Source organism: Carica papaya, chromosome 5, assembly GCF_054855325.1.
Source record: "Carica papaya isolate Zhongbai chromosome 5, ASM5485532v1, whole genome shotgun sequence".
Classification (NCBI taxonomy): Eukaryota; Viridiplantae; Streptophyta; class Magnoliopsida; order Brassicales; family Caricaceae; genus Carica; species Carica papaya.
The window spans coordinates 31570967-31593604 of record NC_142313.1 but is presented as its reverse complement, the minus strand read 5'-3'; the positions used below and the strand labels follow the sequence as shown (position 1 = coordinate 31593604).

General features: G+C 46.5%; 5 non-coding genes and 40 pseudogenes across 5 annotated transcripts; all 45 read right to left on the bottom strand.

Moving 5' to 3' along the window:
- Nucleotides 1–152: 152 nt before the first annotated feature.
- On the bottom strand, nt 153–271 carry LOC148264936 (5S ribosomal RNA). Its single transcript, XR_015820915.1, has one exon. It is a non-coding gene; the product is annotated as a 5S ribosomal RNA (ribosomal RNA).
- A 235-nt stretch (nt 272–506) lies between these two features.
- LOC148264935 (5S ribosomal RNA) lies at nt 507–625 on the bottom strand (annotated as a pseudogene).
- Nucleotides 626–830: 205 nt separating this feature from the next.
- Nucleotides 831–948, bottom strand: LOC148264934 (5S ribosomal RNA; annotated as a pseudogene).
- Nucleotides 949–1507: 559 nt separating this feature from the next.
- LOC148264933 (5S ribosomal RNA) lies at nt 1508–1625 on the bottom strand (annotated as a pseudogene).
- Nucleotides 1626–1830: 205 nt separating this feature from the next.
- On the bottom strand, nt 1831–1949 carry LOC148264932 (5S ribosomal RNA). The gene has a single exon (XR_015819849.1). It is a non-coding gene; the product is annotated as a 5S ribosomal RNA (ribosomal RNA).
- Nucleotides 1950–2511: 562 nt separating this feature from the next.
- LOC148264931 (5S ribosomal RNA) lies at nt 2512–2630 on the bottom strand (annotated as a pseudogene).
- Nucleotides 2631–2839: 209 nt separating this feature from the next.
- On the bottom strand, nt 2840–2958 carry LOC148264930 (5S ribosomal RNA; annotated as a pseudogene).
- Nucleotides 2959–3162: 204 nt separating this feature from the next.
- LOC148264929 (5S ribosomal RNA) lies at nt 3163–3280 on the bottom strand (annotated as a pseudogene).
- A 561-nt stretch (nt 3281–3841) lies between these two features.
- Nucleotides 3842–3960, bottom strand: LOC148264928 (5S ribosomal RNA; annotated as a pseudogene).
- Nucleotides 3961–4165: 205 nt separating this feature from the next.
- On the bottom strand, nt 4166–4284 carry LOC148264927 (5S ribosomal RNA). The gene has a single exon (XR_015820388.1). It is a non-coding gene; the product is annotated as a 5S ribosomal RNA (ribosomal RNA).
- Nucleotides 4285–4843: 559 nt separating this feature from the next.
- On the bottom strand, nt 4844–4962 carry LOC148264926 (5S ribosomal RNA; annotated as a pseudogene).
- Nucleotides 4963–5521: 559 nt separating this feature from the next.
- Nucleotides 5522–5640, bottom strand: LOC148264925 (5S ribosomal RNA). The gene has a single exon (XR_015820363.1). It is a non-coding gene; the product is annotated as a 5S ribosomal RNA (ribosomal RNA).
- Nucleotides 5641–5847: 207 nt separating this feature from the next.
- On the bottom strand, nt 5848–5966 carry LOC148264924 (5S ribosomal RNA; annotated as a pseudogene).
- A 558-nt stretch (nt 5967–6524) lies between these two features.
- On the bottom strand, nt 6525–6643 carry LOC148264923 (5S ribosomal RNA; annotated as a pseudogene).
- A 205-nt stretch (nt 6644–6848) lies between these two features.
- LOC148264922 (5S ribosomal RNA) lies at nt 6849–6967 on the bottom strand. The gene has a single exon (XR_015820741.1). It is a non-coding gene; the product is annotated as a 5S ribosomal RNA (ribosomal RNA).
- Nucleotides 6968–7526: 559 nt separating this feature from the next.
- Nucleotides 7527–7645, bottom strand: LOC148264921 (5S ribosomal RNA; annotated as a pseudogene).
- A 1109-nt stretch (nt 7646–8754) lies between these two features.
- Nucleotides 8755–8873, bottom strand: LOC148264920 (5S ribosomal RNA; annotated as a pseudogene).
- Nucleotides 8874–9402: 529 nt separating this feature from the next.
- On the bottom strand, nt 9403–9520 carry LOC148264919 (5S ribosomal RNA; annotated as a pseudogene).
- Nucleotides 9521–10081: 561 nt separating this feature from the next.
- On the bottom strand, nt 10082–10200 carry LOC148264918 (5S ribosomal RNA; annotated as a pseudogene).
- A 204-nt stretch (nt 10201–10404) lies between these two features.
- Nucleotides 10405–10523, bottom strand: LOC148264917 (5S ribosomal RNA; annotated as a pseudogene).
- Nucleotides 10524–10731: 208 nt separating this feature from the next.
- On the bottom strand, nt 10732–10850 carry LOC148264916 (5S ribosomal RNA; annotated as a pseudogene).
- Nucleotides 10851–11054: 204 nt separating this feature from the next.
- Nucleotides 11055–11173, bottom strand: LOC148264915 (5S ribosomal RNA; annotated as a pseudogene).
- A 560-nt stretch (nt 11174–11733) lies between these two features.
- On the bottom strand, nt 11734–11852 carry LOC148264914 (5S ribosomal RNA; annotated as a pseudogene).
- Nucleotides 11853–12057: 205 nt separating this feature from the next.
- On the bottom strand, nt 12058–12176 carry LOC148264913 (5S ribosomal RNA; annotated as a pseudogene).
- A 204-nt stretch (nt 12177–12380) lies between these two features.
- LOC148264912 (5S ribosomal RNA) lies at nt 12381–12499 on the bottom strand (annotated as a pseudogene).
- A 205-nt stretch (nt 12500–12704) lies between these two features.
- LOC148264911 (5S ribosomal RNA) lies at nt 12705–12823 on the bottom strand (annotated as a pseudogene).
- Nucleotides 12824–13032: 209 nt separating this feature from the next.
- Nucleotides 13033–13151, bottom strand: LOC148264910 (5S ribosomal RNA; annotated as a pseudogene).
- Nucleotides 13152–13355: 204 nt separating this feature from the next.
- On the bottom strand, nt 13356–13474 carry LOC148264909 (5S ribosomal RNA; annotated as a pseudogene).
- Nucleotides 13475–14036: 562 nt separating this feature from the next.
- LOC148264908 (5S ribosomal RNA) lies at nt 14037–14155 on the bottom strand (annotated as a pseudogene).
- A 209-nt stretch (nt 14156–14364) lies between these two features.
- LOC148264907 (5S ribosomal RNA) lies at nt 14365–14483 on the bottom strand (annotated as a pseudogene).
- Nucleotides 14484–14686: 203 nt separating this feature from the next.
- On the bottom strand, nt 14687–14805 carry LOC148264906 (5S ribosomal RNA; annotated as a pseudogene).
- Nucleotides 14806–15010: 205 nt separating this feature from the next.
- Nucleotides 15011–15129, bottom strand: LOC148264905 (5S ribosomal RNA; annotated as a pseudogene).
- Nucleotides 15130–15678: 549 nt separating this feature from the next.
- On the bottom strand, nt 15679–15797 carry LOC148264904 (5S ribosomal RNA; annotated as a pseudogene).
- A 207-nt stretch (nt 15798–16004) lies between these two features.
- Nucleotides 16005–16123, bottom strand: LOC148264903 (5S ribosomal RNA; annotated as a pseudogene).
- Nucleotides 16124–17004: 881 nt separating this feature from the next.
- On the bottom strand, nt 17005–17123 carry LOC148264902 (5S ribosomal RNA; annotated as a pseudogene).
- A 205-nt stretch (nt 17124–17328) lies between these two features.
- Nucleotides 17329–17447, bottom strand: LOC148264901 (5S ribosomal RNA; annotated as a pseudogene).
- Nucleotides 17448–18007: 560 nt separating this feature from the next.
- On the bottom strand, nt 18008–18126 carry LOC148264900 (5S ribosomal RNA; annotated as a pseudogene).
- A 235-nt stretch (nt 18127–18361) lies between these two features.
- Nucleotides 18362–18480, bottom strand: LOC148264899 (5S ribosomal RNA; annotated as a pseudogene).
- A 235-nt stretch (nt 18481–18715) lies between these two features.
- LOC148264898 (5S ribosomal RNA) lies at nt 18716–18834 on the bottom strand (annotated as a pseudogene).
- Nucleotides 18835–19043: 209 nt separating this feature from the next.
- LOC148264897 (5S ribosomal RNA) lies at nt 19044–19162 on the bottom strand (annotated as a pseudogene).
- A 203-nt stretch (nt 19163–19365) lies between these two features.
- LOC148264896 (5S ribosomal RNA) lies at nt 19366–19484 on the bottom strand (annotated as a pseudogene).
- Nucleotides 19485–20401: 917 nt separating this feature from the next.
- On the bottom strand, nt 20402–20520 carry LOC148264895 (5S ribosomal RNA; annotated as a pseudogene).
- A 560-nt stretch (nt 20521–21080) lies between these two features.
- Nucleotides 21081–21199, bottom strand: LOC148264894 (5S ribosomal RNA; annotated as a pseudogene).
- A 559-nt stretch (nt 21200–21758) lies between these two features.
- Nucleotides 21759–21877, bottom strand: LOC148264893 (5S ribosomal RNA; annotated as a pseudogene).
- A 563-nt stretch (nt 21878–22440) lies between these two features.
- LOC148264892 (5S ribosomal RNA) lies at nt 22441–22559 on the bottom strand (annotated as a pseudogene).
- Between the last annotated feature and the right edge of the window lie 79 nt (nt 22560–22638).

Here is a 22638-nt window from a genome sequence, read left to right as displayed (position 1 = left end):
GTCATTTGTTTCCTTGTGCGTGCACTCTGCATCTCTCCTTCTCGTTCTAATATCGATTAAAATGCCCCTCCTTCTTGACTCACATTTGCGTACAAACTAGCGGACCCTAGTTCTAGACGCGCGTAACGTCGAACGACCCGTCTGAAAAAAAATTGGTGCAACACGAGGACTTCCCAAGAGGTCACCCATCCAAGTACTAATCTCGCCCAAGCACACTTAACTGCGGAGTTCTGATGGGATCCGGTGCATTTGTGCTGGTATGATCGCACCTGTTTAATTTCGCGCTGTAAATACATACACTCATTCCCCTTTCTTCCCCCTCCCGTCATCTGTTTCCTTTTGCGTGCGCACTGCACCTCCCGTTCTCGTTCTAATATCAAGTAAAATGCCACGGCGCCGTGACTCACATTTGTGAATAAACCTGAGGACCATAATTCAAGTCGCGCGTAACGTCGAAAGAATCATCTGCAAAAAAATGGGTGCAACACGAGTACTTCACAAGAAAATGGGTGAAATATAAGGACTTCGCAGGAGGTAACCCATCCGAGTACTACTCTCGCCCAAGCACACTTAACTGCGGAGTTCTGATGGGATCCAGGGCTTTAGTGCTGGTATGATCGCACCTGTTTAAATTCGCGCTGCAAATACATACACTCCTTCTCCTTTCTTCCCCCTCCCGTCATTTGTTTCCTTGTGCGTTCACACTTCACCTCTCATTCTCGTTCTAATATCGATTAAAATACCCCTGCTTCTTGACTCACATTTGCGTATAAACCAGCGGACCCTAGTTCCAGACGCGCGTAACGTCGAACGACCCGTCTCAAAAAAAATTGGTGCGACACGAGGACTTCCCAAGAGGTCACCCATCCGAGTACTAATCTCGCCCAAGCACACTTCACTGCGGAGTTCTGATGGGATCTGGTGCATTGTGCTGGTATGATCGCACCTGTTTAATTTCGCGCTACAAATACATAAACTCATTCCCCTTTCTTCCCCCTCCCGTCATTTGTTTCCTTGTGCGTGCGCACTGCACCTCCCGTTCTCGTTCTAATATCAAGTAAAATTCTACAGCGCCGTGACTCACATTTGCGAATAAATCTGAGGACCATAATTCAAGTCACGCGTAACGTCGAAAGAATCATCTGTAAAAAAATTGGTGCAACACGAGGACTTCACAAGAAAATGGGTGAAATATAAGGACTTCGCAGGAGGTAACCCATGCTAGTACTACTCTCCCCCAAGCACCCTTACCTACGGAGTTCTGATAGAATCCGTTGCATTTGTGCTGGTATGATCGTACCTGTTTCATTTCGTTCTGAAAATACATACACTCCCTCTCCTTCCCTCCCCCTCCCATCAATTGTTTCCTTGTGCGTTCACACTGCACCTCTCCTTCTCGTTCTAATATCGATTAAAATGCCCCTGCTTCTTGACTAACATTTACATATAAACCAGCGGACCCTAGTTCCAATCCCGCGTAACGTCGAACGACCCGTCTGAAAAAAAATTGGTGCGACACGAGGACTTCCCAAGAGGTCCCCCATCCGAGTACTACTCTCGCCCAAGCACACTTAACTGCGGAGTTCTAATGGGATCCGGGGCTTTAGTGCTGGTATGATCCACCTGTTTAATTTTGCGCTGCAGATACATACACTCCTTCTCCTTTCTTCCCCCTCCCGTCATTTGTTTCCTTGTGCGTTAACACTTCACCTCTCATTCTCGTTCTAATATCCATTAAAATGCCCCTGCTTATTGACTCACATTTGGGTATAAACCAGCGGAAACTAGTTCCAGACGCGCGTAACGTCGAACGACCCGTCTGAAAAAAAATTGGTGCGACACGAGGACTTCCCAAGAGGTCCCCCATCCGAGTACTACTCTCGCCCGAGCACACTTAACTGCGGAGTTCTGATGGGATCCGGTGCAATAGTGCTGGTATGATCACACCCGTTTAATTTTGCGCTACAAATACATAAACTCATTCCCCTTTCTTCCCCCTCCCGTCATTTGTTTCCTTGTGCGTGCGCACTGCACCTCCCGTTCTCGTTCTAATATCAAGTAAAATGTCATGGTGCCGTGACTCACATTTGCGAATAAACCTGAGGATCATAATTCAAGTCGCGCGTAACGTCGAATGAATTATCTGCAAAAAAATGGATGCAACACGAGGACTTCCTAAGAAAATGGGTGAAATATAAGGACTTCGCAGGAAGTCAGCCATCCTAGTGCTACTCTCGCCCAAGCACCTTTAACTTGCGGAGTTCTGATAGAATCCGTTGCATTGGTGCTGGTATGATTGCTCATGTTTCATTCTGTGCTGCGAATACATATACTTTTTCTACCTCCATCCCCCTTCTCATCATTTGTTTCCTTGTGCGTGCACTCTGCATCTCTCTTTCTCGTTCTAATATCGATTAAAATGCCCCTGCTTCTTGACTCACATTTGCGTATATACCAGTGGACCCTTGTTCCAGTCGCGCGTAACGTCGAACGACACGTCCGAAAAAAAAATTAGTGCGACACGAGGACTTCCCAAGAGGTAACCCATTCGAGTACTACTCTCGCCCAAGCACACTTAACTGCGGAGTTCTGATGGAATCCGGTGCATTAGTGCTGGTATGATCGAACCTGTTTAATTTCGCACTGCAAATACATAAACTCCTTCTCCTTTATTCCCCCTCCCGTCATTTGTTTCCTTGTGCGTGCGCACTGCACCTCTCGTTCTCGCTCAAATATCAAGTAAAATGCCACGGTGCCGTGACTCACATTTGCGAATAAATCTGCGGACCATAATTAAAGTCGCGCGTAAGGTCAAACGGCACATCTGAAAAAAAGAAAATGGGTGCAACACGAGAACTTCCCAGGAGGTAACCCATCATTGCACTACTTTCGCCAAAGTGCACTTAACTGCGGAGTTCTGATGGGATCCGGTGCATTTGTGCTGGTGTGACCGCACCAGTTTAATTTCATGCTGAAAATACATACACTCCTTCTTCCCTCCCCCCCTCCCATCATTTGTTTCCTTGTGCGTTCACACTGCACCTCTCCTTCTCGTTCTAATATCGATTAAAATGCCCCTGATTCTTGACTCACATTTACGTATAAACCAGGGGACCATAGTTCCAGTCGCGCGTAACGTCGAATGACCCATCTGAAAAAAAATTGTTGCGATACAAGGACTTCCCAAGAGGTCACCCATCCGAGTACTACACTCGCCCAAGCACACTTAACTGCAGAGTTCTGATGGGATTTAGTGCATTAGTGCTGGTATGATGCCACTTGTTTAATTTTGCGCTTCAAATACATACACTCCTTCTCTTTTCTTCCTTCTCCCCTCATTTGTTTCCTTGTGCTTGCGCATTGCACCTCCCGTTCTCGTTCTAATATCAAGTAAAATGCCACGGCGCCTTGACTCACATTTGCGAATAAACCTGCAGACCATAAATCAAGTCGCGCGTAACGTCAAAATAATCATCTGCAAAAAGATAGGTGCAACACGAGGACCTCCCAAGAAAATGGGTGAAATATAAGGACTTTGCAGGAGGTCACCCATCCGAGTACTTTTCTCGCCCAAGCACCCTTAACTGCGGAGTTCTGATAGAATCCGTTGCATTAGTGCTGGTATGATCCCTCATGTTTCATTCTGCACTGCAAATACATACACTATTTATCCTCCCATCCCCCCTCCCGTCATTTGTTTCCTTGTGCGTGCACTCTGCATCTCTCTTTCTCGTTCTAATATCAAGTAATATGCCCCGGCACCGTGACTCACCTTTGCAAATGAACCAGCGGTTTATAATTCCATTAGCGCATAACGTCGAACAACCCATCCGTAAAAAAATAGGTACAACACGCGGGCTTCCCCAGTGGTCACCCATCCGAGTACTACTCTCGCCCAAGCACACTTAACTGCAGAGTTCGGATGGGATCCGGGGCTTTAGTGCTGGTATGATCGCACCTGTTTAATATCGCGCTGCAAATACATACTCTCCTTCTCCTTTCTTCCCCCTCCCGTCATTTGTATCCTTGTGCGTTAACACTTCACCTCTCATTCTCGTTCTAATATCGATTAAAATGCCCCTGCTTATTGATTCACATTTGGGTATAAACCAGCGGAAACTAGTTCCAGACGCGCGTAACGTCGAACGACCCGTCTGAAAAAAAATTGGTGCGACACGAGGACTTCCCAGGAGGTCACCCATCCGAGTACTAATCTCGCCCAAGCACACTTAACTGCGGAGTTCTGATGGGATCCGTTGCAATAGTGCTGGTATGATCGCACCCATTTAATTTTGCGCTACAAATACATTAACTCATTCCCCTTTCTTCCCCCTCCCGTCATTTGTTTCCTTGTGCGTGCGCACTGCACCTCTCGTTCTCGTTCTAATATCAAGTAAAATGCCACGGCGCCGTGACTCACATTTACGAATAAACCTGAGGACCATAATTAAAGTCGCGCGTAACGTCGAAAGAATCATCTGCAAAAAAATGGGTGCAACACGAGGATTTCACAAGAAAATGGGTGAAATATAAGGACTTCGCAGGAGGTAACCCATGCTAGTACTACTCTCGCCCAAGCACCCTTACCTACGGAGTTCTGATAGAATCCGTTGCATTAGTGCTGGTATGATCATACCTGTTTCATTTCGTGCTGAAAATACAAACACTCCTTCTCCTTCCCTCCCCCTCCCATTGATTGTTTCCTTGTGCGTTCACACTGCACCTCTCCTTCTCGTTCTAATATCGATTAAAATGCCCCTGCTTCTTGACTCACATTTGCGTATAAACCAGCGGAAACTAGTTCCAGACGCGCGTAACGTCGAACGACCCGTCTGAAAAAAAATTGGTGCGACACGAGGACTTCCCAGGAGGTCACCCATCCGAGTACTAATCTCACCCAAGCACACTTAACTGCGGAGTTCTGATGGGATCCGTTGCAATAGTGCTGGTATGATCGCACCCATTTAATTTTGCGCTACAAATACATTAACTCATTCCCCTTTCTTCCCCCTCCCGTCATTTGTTTCCTTGTGCGTGCGCACTGCACCTCCCGTTCTCGTTCTAATATCAAGTAAAATGCCACGGCGCCGTGACTCACATTTGCGAATAAACCTGAGGACCATAATTCAAGTCGCGCGTAACGTCGAAAGAATCATCTGCAAAAAAATGGGTGCAACACGAGGATTTCACAAGAAAATTGGTGAAATATAAGGACTTCGCAGGAGGTAACCCACGCTAGTAATACTCTCGCCCAAGCACCCTTAACTACGGAGTTCTGATACAATCCGTTGCATTAGTGCTGGTATGATCGTACCTATTTCATTTCGTGCTGAAAATACATACACTCCTTCTCCTTCCCTCCCCCTCCCATCAATTGTTTCCTTGTGTGTTCACACTGCACCTCTCCTTCTAGTTCTAATATCGATTAAAATGCCCCTGCTTCTTGACTCACATTTGCGTATAAACCAGCGGACCCCAGTTCCAGACGCGCGTAACGTCGAACGACCCGTCTGAAAAAAATTTGGTGCGACACGAGGACTTCCCAGGAGGTCACCCATCCGAGTACTACTCTCGCCCAAACACATTTAACTGCGGAGTTCTGATGGGATCCGGGGCTTTAGTGTTGGTATTATCGCACCTATTTAATTTTGCGCTGCAAATACATACACTCATTCTCCTTTCTTCCCCCTCCCGTCATTTGTTTCCTTGTGCGTTAACACTTCACCTCTCATTTTCTCGTTCTAATATCGATTAAAATGCCCCTGCTTAATGACTCACATTTGCGTATAAACCAGCGGACCCTAGTTCCAAACGCGCGTAACGTCGAACGACCCGTCTGAAAAAAAATTGGTGCGACACGAGGACTTCCCAGGAGGTCACCAATCCGAGTACAAATCTCGCCAAAGCACACTTAACTGCGGAGTTCTGATGGGATCCGGTGCAATAGTGCTAGTATGATCGCACCCATTTAATTCCGCGCTGCAAATAGATAAACTCCTTCTCCTTTCTTCCCCCTCCCGTCATTTGTTTCCTTGTACATGCGCACTGCACCTCCCGTTCTCGTTCTAATGTCAAATAAAATGCCACGGTGCCGTGACTCACATTTGCGAATAAACCTGAGGACCATAATTCAAGTCGCGCGTAACGTCGAAAGAATCATCTGCAAAAAAATGGGTGCAACACGAGGATTTCACAAGAAAATGGGTGAAATATAAGGACTTCGCAGGAGGTAACCCACGCTAGTAATACTCTCGCCCAAGCACCCTTACCTACGGAGTTCTGATACAATCCGTTGCATTAGTGCTGGTATGATCGTACCTATTTCATTTCGTGCTGAAAATACATACACTCCTTCTCCTTCCCTCCCCCTCCCATCGATTGTTTCCTTGTGCGTTCACACTGCACCTGTCCTTCTCGTTCTAATATCGATTAAAATGCCCTTGCTTCTTGACTCACATTTGCGTATAAACCAGCGGACCCTAGTTTCAGTCGCGCGTAGCGTCGAACGACCCGTCTGAAAAAAATTGGAGCGATACGAGGACTTCCCAGGAGGTCACCCATTCGAGTACTACTCTCGCACAAGCACACTTAACTACGGAGTTCTGATGGGATCCGGTGCATTAGTGCTGGTATGATCGCACCTGTTTAATTTTGCGCTGCAAATACATACACTCATTCTCCTTTCTTCCCCCTCCCGTCATTTGTTTCCTTGTGCGTTAACACTTCACCTCTCATTCTCGTTCTAATATCGATTAAAATGCCCCTGCTTAATGACTCACATTTGCGTATAAACCAGCGGACCCTATTTCCAGACGCGCGTAACGTCGAACGACCCGTCTGAAAAAAAATTGGTGCGACACGAGGACTTCCCAGGAGGTCACCCATCCGAGTACCAATCTCGCCCAAGCACACTTAACTGCGGAGTTCTGATGGGATCCGGTGCAATAGTGCTAGTATGATCGCACCTGTTTAATTTTGCGCTGCAAATAGATAAACTCCTTCTCCTTTCTTCCCCCTCCCGTCATTTGTTTCCTTGTGCATGCGTACTGCACCTCCCGTTCTCGTTCTAATATCAAGTAAAATGCCACGGCGCCGTGACTCACATTTGCAAATAAACTTGAGGACCATAATTCAAGTCGTGCGTAACGTCGAAAGAATCATCTGCAAAAAAATGGGTGCAACACGAGGACTTCACAAGAAAATGGGTGAAATATAAGGACTTCGCAGGAGGTAACCCATGCTAGTACTACTCTCGCCCAAGCACCCTTACCTACGGAGTTCTGATACAATCCGTTGCACTAGTGCTGGTATGATCGCACCTGTTTCATTTCGTGCTGAAAATACATACACTCCCTCTCCTTCCCTCCCCCTCCCGTCATTTGTTTCCTTGTGCGTTCACACTTCACCTCTCATTCTCGTTCTAATATCGATTAAAATGCCCCTGCTTCTTGACTCACATTTGCGTATAAACCAGCGGACCCTAGTTCCAGACGCGCGTAACGTCGAACGACCCGTCTCAAAAAAAATTAGTGCGACACGAGGACTTCCCAGGAGGTCACCCATCCGAGTACTAATCTCGCCCAAGCGCACTTCACTGCGGAGTTCTGATGGGATCTGGTGCATTAGTGCTGGTATGATCGCACCTGTTTAATTTCGCGCTGCAAATACATAAACTCATTCCCCTTTCTTCCCCCTCCCGTCATTTGTTTCCTTGTGCGTGCGCACTGCACCTCTCGTTCTCGTTCTAATATAAAGTAAAATGCTACAGCGCCGTGAATCACATTTGCGAATAAACCTGAGGACCATAATTCAAGTCGTGCGTAACGTCGAAAGAATCATCTGCAAAAAAATGGGTGCAACACGAGGACTTCACAAGAAAATGGGTGAAATATAAGGACTTCGCAGGAGGTAACCCATGCTAGTACTACTCTCGCCCAAGCACCCTTACCTACGGAGTTCTGATACAATCTGTCGCATTAGTGCTGGTATGATTGCACCTGTTTCATTTCGTGCTGAAAATACATACACTCCTTCTCCTTCCCTCCCCCTCCCATCAATTGTTTCCTTGTGCGTTCACACTGCACCTCTCCTTCTCGTTCTAATTTCGATTAAAATGCCCCCTCTTCTTGACTCACATTTGCGTATAAACCAGCGGACCCCAGTTCCAGTCGCGCGTAACGTCGAGCGATCCGTCTGAAAAAAAAATTGGTGCGACACGAGGACTTCCCCTTTCTTCCCCCTCCCGTCATTTGTCTTCTTATGCGTGCGCACTGCACCTCCCGTGCTCGTTCTAATATAAAGTAAAATGCTACGGTTCCGTGACTCACATTTGCGAATAAACCTGAGGACCATAATTCAAGTCGCGCGTATCGTCGAAAGAATCATCTGCAAAAAAATGGGTGCAACACGAGGACTTCCTAAGAAAATGGGTGAAATATAAGGACTTCGCAAGAGGTCACCCATCCTAGTGCTACTCTCGCCCAAGGACCCTTAACTTGCGGAGTTCTGATAGAATCCGTTGCATTGGTGCTGGTATGATTGCTCATGTTTCATTCTGCGCTGCAAATAAATACACTTTTTCTCCCTCCATCCCCCCTCCTGTCATTTGTTTCCTTGTGCGTCCACTCTGCATCTCTCCTTCTAGTTCTAATGTCGATTAAAATGCCCCTGCTTCTTGACTCACATTTGCGTATAAACCAGTGGACCCTAGTTTCAGTCGCGCGTAACGTCGAACGACCCTTCTGAAAAAAAAAATTAGTGCGACACGAGAACTTCCCAGTAGGTCACCCATGTAAGTACTACTCTCGCCCAAGCACACTTAACTGCGGAGTTCTGATGGGATCTGGTGCATTAGTGCTGGTATGATCGCACCTGTTTAATATTGCACTGCAAATACATAAACTCCTCCTTTCTTCCCCCTCCCGTCATTTGTTTCCTTGTGCGTGCACACTGCACCTCTCGTTCTTATTCAAATATCAAGTAAAATTCCACGGCGCCGTGACTCACATTTGTGAATAAATCTGCGGACCATAATTAAAGTCGCGCGTAACGTCGAACGGCACATCTGAAAAAAAGAAAATGGGTGCAACACGAGAACTTCCTAGGAGGTAACCCATCATTGTATTACTTTCTCCAAAGCACACTTAACTGCGGAGTTCTGATGGGATCCGGTGCATTTGTGCTGGTGTGACTGCACTTGTTTAATTTCGTGTTGAAAATACATACACTCCTTCATCCCTCCCACCCTCCCATCATTTGTTTCCTTGTGCATTCACACTGCACCTCTCCTTCTCGTTCTAATATCGATTAAAATGCCCCTGATTCTTGACTCACATTTGCGTATAAACCAGCGGACCATAGTTCCAGCCGCACGTAACGTCGAACGACCCATCTGAAAAAAAAATTTTGCGATACGAGGACTTCCCAAGAGGTCACCCATCCGAGTACTACTCTCGCCCAAGCACACTTAACTGCAGAGTTATGATGGGATCAAGTGCATTAGTGCTGGTATGATGCCACTTATTTAATTTTGCGCTTCAAATACATACGCTCCTTCTCTTTTCTTCCTCCTCCCGTCATTTGTTTCCTTGTGCGTGCGCACTGCACCTCCCGTACTCGTTCTAATATCAGGTAAAATGCCACGGTGCCGTGACTCACATTGGCGAAAAAACCTGCGGACAATAAACTAAGTCGCGCGTAACGTCGTAAGAATCATCTGCAAAAAGATGGGTGCAACACGAGGACCTCCTAAGAAAATGGGTGAAATATAAGGACTTCGCAGGAGGTCACCCATCCGAGTACTTTTTTCGCCCAAGCACCCTTAACTGCGGAGTTCTGATAGAATCCGTTGCATTAGTGCTGGTATGATCCCTCATGTTTCATTCTGCACTGCAAATACATACACTATTTCTCCTCCCATCCCCCCTCCCGTCATTTGTTTCCTTGTGCGTGCACTCTGCATCTCTCTTTCTCGTTCTAATATCAAGTAATATGCTCCGGCACCGTGACTCACCTTTGCAAATGAACCAGCGGTTTATAATTCCATTCGCGCGTAACGTCGAACAACCCATCCGAAAAAAAATTGGTGCAACACGAGGGCTTCCCAAGTTGTCACCCATCCGAGTACTACTCCCGCCCAAGCACACTTAACTGCGGTGTTCTGATGGGATCAGGAGTTTTAGTGCTAGTATGATCGCACCTGTTTAATTTCACGCTTCAAATACATACACTCATTCTCCTTTCTTCCCCCTCCCGTCATTTGTTTCCTTGTGCGTTCACACTTCACCTCTCATTCTCGTTCTAATATCGATTAAAATGCCCCTGCTTCTTAACTCACATTTGCGTATAAACCAGCGGACCCTATTTCCAGACGTGCGTAACGTCGAAAGACCCGTCTGAAAAAAATTGGTGCGACACGAGGACTTCCCAGGAGGTCACTCATCCGAGTACTAATCTCGCCCAAGCACACTTCACTGCGGAGTTCTGATGGGATCCGGTGCATTAGTGCTGGTATGATCGCACGTGTTTAATTTGGCGCTGCAAATACATAAACTCATTCCCCTTTCTTCCCCCTCCCGTCATTTGTTTCCTTGTGCGTGCGCACTGTACCTCCCGTTCTCGTTCTAATATCAAGTAAAATGCCACGGCGCCGTGACTCACATTTGCGAATAAACCTGAGGACCATAATTCAAGTCGGGCGTAACGTCGAACGACACATCTGAAAAAAAAAAATGGGTGCAACACGAGAACTTCCCAGGAGGTAACCCATCATTGTACTACTTTCACCAAAGCACACTTAACTGCGGAGTTCTGATGGGATCTGGTGCATTTGTGCTGGTGTGACCGCACCTGTTTAATTTCGTGCTGAGAATACATACACTCCTTCTTCCCTCCCCCCCTCCCATCATTTGTTTCCTTGTGCATTCACACTGCACCTCTCCTTCTCGTTCTAATATCGATTAAAATGCTCCTGATTCTTGACTCACATTTGCGTATAAACAAGCGGACTATAGTTCCAGTCGCGCGTAACGTCGAACGACCCATCTGAAAAAAAATTGTTGCGATACGAGGACTTCCCAAGAGGTCACCCATCCGAGTACTACACTCGCCCAAACACACTTAACTGCAGAGTTCTGATGGGATCCAGTGTATTAGTGCTGGTATGATCGCACCCGTTTAATTCCGCGCTGCAAATACATAAACTCCTTCTCCTTTCTTCCCCCTCCCATCATTTGTTTCCTTGTGCGTGCGCACTGCACCTCCCGTACTCGTTCTAATATCAAGTAAAATGCCACGGCACCGTGACTCACATTTACGAATAAACCTGCGGACCATAAATCAAGTCGCGCGTAACGTCGAAAGAATCATCTGCAAAAAGATGGGTGCAACACGAGGACCTCCCAAGAAAATGGGTGAAATATAAAGACTTGGCATGAGGTCACCCATCCGAGTACTTTTCTCGCCCAAGCACCCGTAACTGCGGAGTTCTGATAGAATCTGTTGCATTAGTGCTGGTATGATCCCTCATGTTTCATTCTGCACTGCAAATACATACACTCTTTCTCCTCCCATCCCCCCTTTTGTCATTTGTTTCCTTGTGCGTGCACTCTGCATCTCTCTTTCTCGTTCTAATATCAAGTAATATGCCCCGGCACCGTGACTCACCATTGCAAATGAACCAGCGGTTTATAATTCCATTCGCGCATAACGTCGAACAACCCATCCGAAAAAAAATAGCTGCAACACGAGGGCTTCCCAAGTGGTCACCCATCCGAGTACTACTCTCGCCCAAGCACACTTAACTGCGGAGTTCTGATGGGATCAGGAGCTTTAGTGCTGGTATGATCGCACCTGTTTAATTTCACGCTGCAAATACATACACTCCTTCTCCTTTCTTCCCCCTCCCGTCATTTGTTTCCTTGTGCGTTCACACTTCACCTCTCATTCTCGTTCTAATATCGATTAAAATGCCCCTGCTTCTTGACTCAAATTTGTGTATAAACCAGTGGACCCTAGTTCCAGACGTGCGTAACGTCGAACGACCCGTCTGAAAAAAAATTGGTGCGACACGAGGACTTCCTAGGAGGTCACCCATCCGAGTACTAATGTCGCCCAAGCACACTTCACTGTGGAGTTCTGATGGGATCCGGTGCATTAGTGCTGGTATGATCGCACCCCTTTAATTTTGCGCTGCAAATACATACACTCTTTCTCCTCCAATCCCCCTCCTGTCATTTGTTTCCTTGTGCGTGCACTGTGTATCTCTCTTTCTCATTCTAATATCAAGTAATATGCCCTGGCACCGTGACTCACCTTTGCAAATGAACCAGCGGTTTATAATTCCATTTGCGCGTAACGTCGAACAACCCATCCGAAAAAAATAGGTGCAACACGAGGGCTTCCCAAGTGGTCACCCATCCAAGTACTACTCTCGCCTAAGCACACTTAAGTGCGGAGTTCTGATGGGATCCGGGGCTTTAGTGCTGGTATGATCGCTCCTGTTTAATTTCGCGCTGCAAATACATACACTCCTTCTCCTTTCTTCCCCCTCCCGTCATTTGTTTCCTTGTGCGTTCACACTTCACCTCTCATTGTCGTTCTAATATCGATTAAAATGTCCCTGCTTCTTGACTCACATTTGCGTATAAACCAGCGGACCTTAGTTCCAGTCGCGTGTAACGTCGAACGACCCGTCTGAAAAAAAATTGGTGCGACACGAGGACTTCCCAAGAGGTCACCCATCCGAGTACTACTCTCGCCCAAGCACAATTAACTGCGAAGTTCTGATGGGATCCGGTGCATTACTGCTGGAATGATCGCACCTGTTTAATTTTCCGCTGCAAATACATAAACTACTTCTCTGTTCTTCCCCCACCCGTCATTTGTTTTCTTGTGCGTGCGCACTGCACCTCTCGTTCTCGTTCAAATATCAAGTAAAATGCCACAGCGCCGTGACTCACATTTGCGAATAAATCTGCAGACCATAATTAAAGTCGCGCGTAACGTCGAGCGGCACATCTGAAAAAAAGAAAATGGGTGCAACACGAGAACTTCCCAGGAGGTAACCCATCATTGTACTACTTTCGCCAAAGCACAGTTAACTGCGGAGTTCTGATGGGATCCGGTGCATTTGTGCTGGTGTGACCGTACCTGTTTAATTTCGTGCTGAAAATACATACACTCCTTCTTCCCTCCCACCCTCCCATCATTTGTTTCCTTGTGCGTTCACACTGCACCTCTCTTTCTCGTTCTAATATCGATTAAAATGCCCCTGATTCTTGACTCACATTTGCGTATAAACCATAGGACCATAGTTCCAGTCGCGCGTAACGTCGAACGACCCGTCTGAAAAAAAATTGGTGCGACACGAGAACTTCCCAAGAGGTCTCCCATCGGAGTACTACTCTCGCCCAAGCACACTTAACTGCGGAGTTATGATGGGATCCGGTGCATTAGTGGTGGTATGATCGCATCCGTTTAATTTCGCGCTGCAAATACATAAACTTCTTCTCTTTTCTTCCCCCTCCCGTCATTTGTTTCCTTGTGCGTGCGCACTGCACCTCCCGTGCTCGTTCTAATATAAAGTAAAATGCTACGGTGCCGTGACTCATATTTGCGAATAAACCTGAGGACCATAATTCAAGTCGCGCGTATCGTCGAAAGAATCATCTGCAAAAAAATGTGTGCAACACGAGGACTTCCTAAGAAAATGGGTGAAATATAAGGACTTCGCAGGAGGTCACCTATCCTAGTGCTACTCTCGCCCAAGCACCCTTAACTTGTAGAGTTCTGATAGAATCCGTTGCATTGGTGCTGGTATGATTGCTCATGTTTCATTCTGCGCTGCAAATACATACACTTTTTCTCCCTCCATCCCCCCTCCCGTCATTTGTTTCCTTGTGCGTGAACTATGCATCTCTCTTTCTCGTTCTAATATCGATTAAAATGCCCCTGCTTCTTGACTCACATTTGCATATAAACCAGTGGACCCTAGTTCCAGTCGCGCGTAACATCGAACGACCCGTCTGAAAAAAAAAATAGTGCATCACGAGGACTTCCCAGGAGGTCACCCATTTGAGTACTACTCTCGCCCAAGCACACTTAACTGCGGAGTTCTAATGGGATCCGGTGCATTAGTGCTGGTATGATCGCACCTGTTTAATTTCGTGCTGCAAATACATAAATTCCTTCTCCTTTCTTCCACCTCTCGTCATTTGTTTCCTTGTGCGTGCGCACTGCACCTCTCGTTCTCGTTCAAATATAAAGGAAAATGCCACGGCGCCGTGACTTACACTTGCGAATAAATCTGCAGACCATAATTAATGTCGCGCGTAACGTCGAACGGCATATCTGAAAAAAAGAAAATGGGTGCAACACGAGAACTTCCCAGGAGGTAACCCATCATTGTACTACTTTCACCAAAGCACACTTAACTGCGGAGTTCTGATGGGATCCGGTGCATTTGTGCTGGTGTGACCGCACCTGTTTAATTTCCTGCTGAAAATACATACACTCCTTCTTCCCTCCCCCCCTCCCATCATTTGTTTCTTGTGCGTTCACACTGCACCTCTCCTTCTCATTCTAACATCGATTAAAATGCCTCTGATTCTTGACTAACATTTGCATATAAACCAGTGGACCATAGTTCCAGTCGCGCGTAACGTCGAACGATCCATCTGAAAAAAAATTGTTGCGATACGAGGACTTCCCAAGAGGTCACCCATCCGAGTACTACTCTCTCCCAAGCACACTTAACTACGGAGTTCTGATGGAATCCGGAGCTTTAATGCTGGTATGATCGCACCTTTTTAATTTCGCGCTGCAAATACATACACTCCTTCTCCTTTCTTCCCCCTCCCGTCATTTGTTTCCTTGTGCGTTCACACATAACCTCTCATTCTCGTTCTAATATCGATTAAAATGCCCTTGCTTCTTGACTCACATTTGTGTATAAACCAGCGGACCCTAGTTCCAGACGCGCGTAACGTCGAACGACCCGTCTGAAAAAAAATTGGTGCGACACGAGGACTTCCCAGGAGGTCACCCATCCGAGTACAAATCTCGCCCAAGCACACTTCACTGCAGAGTTCTGATGGGATCCGGTGCATTAGTGGTGGTATGATCGCATCCGTTTAATTCCGCACTGCAAATACATAAACTCCTTCTCTTTTCTTCTCCCTCCCGTCATTTGTTTCCTTGTTCCTCCCGTGCTCGTTCTAATATAAAGTAAAATACTACGGTGCCGTGACTCATATTTGCGAATAAACCTGAGGACCATAATTCAAGTCGCGCGTATCGTCGAAAGAATCATCTGCAAAAAAATGTGTGCAACACGAGGACTTCCTAAGAAAATGGGTGAAATATAAGGACTTCGCAGGAGGTAACCCATCCTAGTGCTACTCTCGCCCAAACACCCTTAACTTGCGGAGTTCTGATAGAATCCGTTGCATTGGTGCTGGTATGATTGCTCATGTTTCATTCTGCGCTGCAAATACATACACTTTTTCTCCCTCCATCCCCACTCCCGTCATTTGTTTCCTTGTGCGTGCACTCTGCATCTCTCCTTCTCGTTCTAATATCGATTAAAATGCCCCTGCTTCTTGACTCACATTTGCGTATAAACCAGTGGACCCTAGTTCCAGTCGCGCGTAACATCGAACGACCCGTCTGAAAAAAAAAATAGCGCGTCACGAGGACTTCCTAAGAGGTCACCCATTTGAGTACTACTCTCGCCCAAGCACACTTAACTGCAGAGTTCTAATGGGATCCGGTGCATTAGTGCTGGTAGGATCGCACCTGTTTAATTTCGCACTGCAAATACATAAATTCCTTCTCCTTTCTTCCCCCTCCCGTCATTTGTTTCCTTGTGCTGCGCACTGCACCTCTCGTTCTCGTTCAAATATCAAGTAAAATGCAACGGCGCCGTGATTTACATTTGTGAATAAACTGCGGACCATAATTAAAGTCGCGCGTAACGTCGAACTGCACATCTAAAAAAAAGAAAATGGGTGCAACACGAGAACTTCATAGGAGGTAACACATCATTGTACTACTTTCGCCAAAGCACACTTAACTGCGGAGTTCTGATGGGATCCGGTGCATTTGTGCTGGTGTGACCGCACCTGTTTAATTTCGTGCTGAAAATACATACACTCCTTCTTCCCTCCCCCCTCCCATCATTTGTTTCCTTGTGCGTTCACACTGCACCTCTCCTTCTCGTTCTAACATCGATTAAAATGCCCCTGACTCTTGACTAACATTTGCGTATAAACCACGGACCATAGTTCTAGTTGCGCGTAACGTCGAACGATCCATCTGAAAAAAAATTGTTGCGATACGAGGACTTCCCAAGAGGTCACCAATCCGAGTACTACTCTCGCCCAAACACACTTAACTGCAGGTTTCTGATGGGATCCAGTGCATTAGCGCTGGTATGATGCCACTTGTTCAATTTTGCGCTTCAAATACATAAACTCCTTCTCTTTTCTTCCACATCCCGTCATTTGTTTCCTTGTGCGTGCGCACTGCGCCTCCCGTACTCGTTCTACTATCAAGTAAAATGCAACGGCGCCGTGACTCACATTTGTGAATAAACCTGCGGACCATAAATCAAGTCGCGCGTAACGTCGAAAGAATCATCTGCAAAAAGATGGGTGCAACACGAGGACCTCCCAAGAAAATGGGTGAAATATAAGGACTTCGCAGGAGGTCACCCATCCGAGTACTTTTCTCGCCCAAGCACCCTTAACTGCGGAGTTCTGATAGAATCCGTTGCATTAGTGCTGGTATGATCCCTCATGTTTCATTCTGCACTGCAAATACATACACTCTTTCTCCTTCCATCCCCCCTCCCGTCATTTGTTTCCTTGTGCGTGCGCATTGCACCTCTCGTTCTCGTTCAAATATCAAGTAAAATGCCACGGCGCCATGACTCACCTTTGCAAATGAACCAGTGGTTTAGAATTCCATTCGCGCGTAACGTCGAACAACCCATCTGAAAAAAAATAGGTGCAACACAAGGGCTTCCCAGGTGGTCACCGATCCGAGTACTACTCTCCCCCAAGCACACTTAACTGCGGAGTTCTGATGGGATCCGGGGCTGTAGTGTTGGAATGATCACACCTGTTTAATTTCGCGCTGCAAATACATACACTCCTTCTCCTTTCTTCCCCTTCCCGTCATTTGTTTCCCTGTGCGTTCACACTTCACCTCTAATTCTCGTTCTAATATCGATTAAAATGCCCTTGCTTCTTGACTCACATTTGCGTATAAACCAGCAGACCCTAGTTCCAGACGTGCGTAACGTCAAACGACCCGTCTGAAAAAAAATTGGTGCGACACGAGGACTTCCCAGTAGGTCACCCATCCGAGTACTAATCTCGCCCAAGCACACTTAACAGCAGAGTTCTGATGGGATCCGGTGCATTAGTGCTGGTATGATCGCACCTGTTTAATTTTTCGCTGCAAATACATAAACTCATTCCCCTTTCTTCCCCCTCCCATCATTTGTTTCCTTGTGCGTGCGCACTGCACCTCCCGGTCTCGTTCTAATATCAAGTAAAATGCTACAGCACCGTGACTCACATTTGCGAACAAACCTGAGGACCATAATACAAGTCGCGCGTAACGTTGAAAGAATCATCTGTAAAAAAATGGGTGCAACACGAGGACTTCACAAGAAAATGGGTGAAATATAAGGACTTCGCATGAGGTAACCCATGCTAGTACTACTCTCGCCCAAGCACCCTTACCTACGGAGTTCTGATAGAATCCGTTGCATTAGTGCTGGTATGATCGCACTTGTTTCATTTCGTGTAGAAAATACATAAACTCCTTCTCCTACCCTCCCACTCCCATCAATTGTTTCCTTGTGCGTTCACACTGCATCTCTCCTTCTCGTTCTAATATCGATTAAAAATGCCCCTGCTTCTTGACTCACATTTGCGTATAAAGCAGCGGACCCTAGTTCCAGTCGCGCGTAACGTTGAACGACCCGTTTGAAAAAAAATTGGTGCGACACGAGGTCTTCCCAGGAGGTCACTCATCCGAGTACTACTCGCGCCCAAGCACACTTAACTGGGGAGTTCTAATGGGATCCGGTGTATTAGTGCTGGTATGATCGCACCAGTTTAATTTCGCGGTGCAAATACATAAACTCCTTCTCCTTCCTTCCCCCTCCCGTCATTTGTTTCCTTGTGCGTGCGCACTGCACCAACCGTGCTCGTTCTAATATCAAGTAAAATGCTACGGTGCCATGACTCACATTTGCGAATAAACCTGAGGACCATAATTCAAGTCGCGCGTATCGTCGAAAGAATAATCTGCAAAAAAATGGGTGCAACACGAGGACTTCCTAAGAAAATGGGTGAAATATAAGCACTTCGCAGGAGGTCACCCATCCGAGTACTACTCTCGCCCAAGCACACTTAACTGCGGAGTTCAAATGGGATCCGGTGTATTAGTGCTGGTATGATCGCACCCGTTTAATTTCGCGTTGCAAATACATAAACTCCTTCTCCTTTCTTCCCCCTCCCGTCATTTGTTTCCTTGTGCGTGCGCACTGTACCAACCGTGCTCGTTCTAATATCAAGTAAAATGCTACGGTGCCATGACTCACATTTGCGAATAAACATGAGGACCATAATTCAAGTCGCGCGTATCGTCGAAAGAATAATCTGCAAAAAAATGGGTGCAACACGAGGACTTCCTAAGAAAATGGGTGAAATATAAGGACTTCGCAGGAGGTCACCCATCCGAGTACTACTCTCGCCCAAGCACACTTAACTGCGGAGTTCTTATGGGATCCGGTGCATTAGTGCTGGTATGATCGCACCTGTTTAATTTCGCGCTGCAAATACATAAACTCCTTCTCCTTTCTTCCCCCTCCCGTCATTTGTTTCCTTGTGCGTGCGCATTGCACCTCTCGTTCTCGTTCAAATATCAAGTAAAATGCCACGGCGCCGTGACTCACATTTGCGAATAAATCTGCGAACCATAATTAAAGTCGCGCGTAACGTCGAACTGCACATCTGAAAAAAAAAAAATTGGTACAACACGAGAACTTCCCAGGAGGTAACCCATCATTGTACTACTTTCGCCAAAGCACACTTAACTGGGGAGTTCTGATGGGATCTGGTGCATTTGTGCTGGTGTGACCGAACCTGTTTAATTTCGTGCTGAAAATACATACACTCCTTCTTCCCTCCCCCCTCCAATCATTTGTTTCCTTGTGCGTTCACACTGCACCTCTCATTCTCGTTCTAATATCGATTAAAATGCCCCTGATTCTTGACTCACATTTGCATATAAACCAGCGGACCCTAGTTCCAGTCACGCGTAACGTCAAACGACCCGTCTGAAAAAAAATTGGTGCGACACGAGGACTTCCCAGGAGGTCACCCATCCGAGTACTACTCTCGCCCAAGCACACTTAACTGCAGAGTTTTGATGGGATCCGGTGCATTAATGCTGGTATGATCGCACCCGTTTAATTCTGCGCTGCAAATACATAAACTCCTTCTCCTTTCTTCCCCCTCCTGTCATTTGTTTCCTTGTGCGTGCGCACTGCACCTCTCGTTCTCGTTCAAATATCAAGTAAAATGCCACGGCACCGTGACTCACATTTGCGAATAAATCTGCGGACCATAATTAAAGTCGCGCGTAACGTCGAACGGCACATCTGAAAAAAAGAAAATGGGTGCAACACGAGGACTTCACAAGAAAATAGGTGAAATATAAGGACTTCGCAGGAGGTAACCCATGCTAGTACTACTCTCGCCCAAGCACCCTTACCTATGAAGTTCTGATAGAATCCGTTGCATTAGTGCTGGTATGATCGCACCTGTTTAATTTTGCGCTGCAAATAGATAAACTCACTCCCCTTTCTTCCCCCTCCCGTCATTTGTTTCCTTGTGCGTGCGCACTGCACCTCCCGTGCTCCTTTTAATATAAAGTAAAATGCTACGGTGCCGTGACTCACATTTGCGAATAAACCTGAGGACCATAATTCAAGTCGCGCGTAACTTCGAAAGAATCATCTGCAAAAAAATGGGTACAACACGAGGACTTCAGAAGAAAATGGTTGAAATATAAGGACTTCGTAGGAGGTAACCCATGCTAGTACTACTCTCGCCCAAGCACCCTTACCTACGGAGTTCTGATAGAATCCGTTGCATTAGTGCTGGTATGATCGCACCTGTTTCATTTCGTGCTGAAAATACATACACTCCTTCTCCTTCCCTCCCCCTCCCATCAATTGTTTCCTTGTGCGTTCACACTGCACCTCTCCTTCTCGTTCTAATATCGATTAAAATGCCCCTGCTTCTTGACTCACATTTGCGTATAAACCAGCGGACCCTAGTTCTAGTCGTGCGTAACGTCGAACGACCCGTCTGAAAAAAAATTGGTGCGACACAAAGACTTCCTAGGAGGTCACCAATCCAAGTAGTACTCTCGCCAAAACACACTTAACTACAGAGTTCTGATGGGATCCGGTGCATTTGTGCTGGTATGATCGCACCCGTTTAATTCCGCGCTATAAATACATAAACTCCTTCTCCTTTCTTCCCCCTCCCGTCATTTGTTTCCTTGTGCGTGCGCACTGCACCTCCCGTGCTCGTTCTAATATAAAGTAAAATGCTACGGTGCCGTGACTCACATTTGCGAATAAACCTGAGGACCATAATTCAAATTGCACGTATCGTCGAAAGAATCATCTGCAAAAAAATGAGTGCAACACGAGGACTTCCTAAGAAAATGGGTGAAATATAAGGACTTCGCAGGAGGTCACCCATCCTAGTGCTACTCTCGCCCAAGCACCCTTAACTTGCGGAGTTCTGATAGAATCCGTTGCATTGGTGCTGGTATGATTGCTCATATTTCATTCTGTGCTGCAAATACATACACTTTTTCTCCCTCCATCCCCCCTCCCGTCATTTGTTTCCTTGTGCGTGCACTCTACATCTCTCCTTCTCGTTCTAATATCGATTAAAATGCCCCTCCTTCTTTACTCACATTTGCGTATAAACCAGCGGACCCTAGTTCCAGACGCGCGTATTGTCGAACGACCCATCTGAAAAAAATTGGTGTGACACGAGGACTTCCCAGGAGGTCACCCATCCGAGTACTAATCTCGCCCAAGCACACTTCACTGCGGAGTTCTGATGGGATCTGGTGCATTAATGCTGATATGATCGCACCTGTTTAATTTCGGGCTGCAAATACATAAACTCATTCTCCTTTCTTCCCCCTCCCGTCATTTGTTTCCTTGTGCGTGCGCACTGCACCTCCCGTTCTCGTTCTAATATCAAGTAAAATGCTACAGCGCCGTGACTCACATTTGCGAATAAACCTGAGGACCATAATTCAAGTCGCGCGTAACATCGAAAGAATCATCTGCAAAAAAATGGGTGCAACACGAGGACTTCACAAGAAAATGGGTGAAATATAAGGACTTCGCAGGAGGTAACCCATGCTAGTACTACTCTCGCCCAAGCACCCTTTCCTACGGAGTTCTGATAGAATCTGTTGCATTAGTGCTGGTATAATCGCACCAGTTTCATTTCGTGCTGAAAATACATACACTCCTTCTCCTTCCCTCCCCCTCCCATCAATTGTTTCCTTGTGCGTTCACATTGCACCTCTCCTTCCCGTTCTAATATCGATTAAAATGCCCCTGCTTCTTGACTCAGATTTGCGTATAAATCAGCGGACCACAGTTCCAGTCGCGCGTAACGTCGAACGACCCGTTTGAAAATAAATTGGTGCGACACGAGGACTTCCCAGGAGGTCACCCATCCGAGTACTACTCTCGCATAAGCACACTTAACTGCGGAGTTCTGATGGGATCCGGTGCATTAGTGCTGGTATGATCGCACCCGTTTAATTTTGCGCTGCAAATACATAAACTCCTTCTCCTTTCTTCCCCCTCCCGTCATTTGTTTCCTTGTGCGTGCGCACTGCACCTCCCGTGCTCGTTCTAATATAAAGTAAAATGCTACGGTGTCGTGACTCACATTTGCGAATAAACCTGAGGACCATAATTCAAGTCGCGCGTATCGTCGAAAGAATCATCTGCAAAAAAATGTGTGCAACACGAGGACTTCCTAAGAAAATGGGTGAAATATAAGGACTTCGCAGGAGGTAACCCATCCTAGTGCTACTCTCGCCCAAACACCCTTAACTTGCGGAGTTACGATAGAATCCGTTGCATTGGTGCTGGTATGATTGCTCATGTTTCATTCTGCGCTGCAAATACATACACTTTTTCTCCCTCCATCCCCCCGCCCGTCATTTGTTTCCTTGTGCTTGCACTCTGCATCTCTCCTTCTCGTTCTAATATCGATTAAAATGCCCCTGCTTCTTGACTCACATTTGCGTTTAAACCAGTGGACCCTAGATCCAGTCGCTCGTAACGTCGAATGACCCGTCTGAAATAAAAAATTAGTGCGACACGAGGACTTCCGAGGAGGTCACCCATCATTGTACTACTTTCACCAAAGTACACTTAACTGCGGAGTTCTGATGGGATCCGGTGCATTTGTGCTAGTATGATCGCACCTGTTTAATTTTGCGCTGCAAATACATAAACTCCTTCTCCTTTCTTCCCCCTCCCGTCATTTGTTTCCTTGTGCTTGCGCA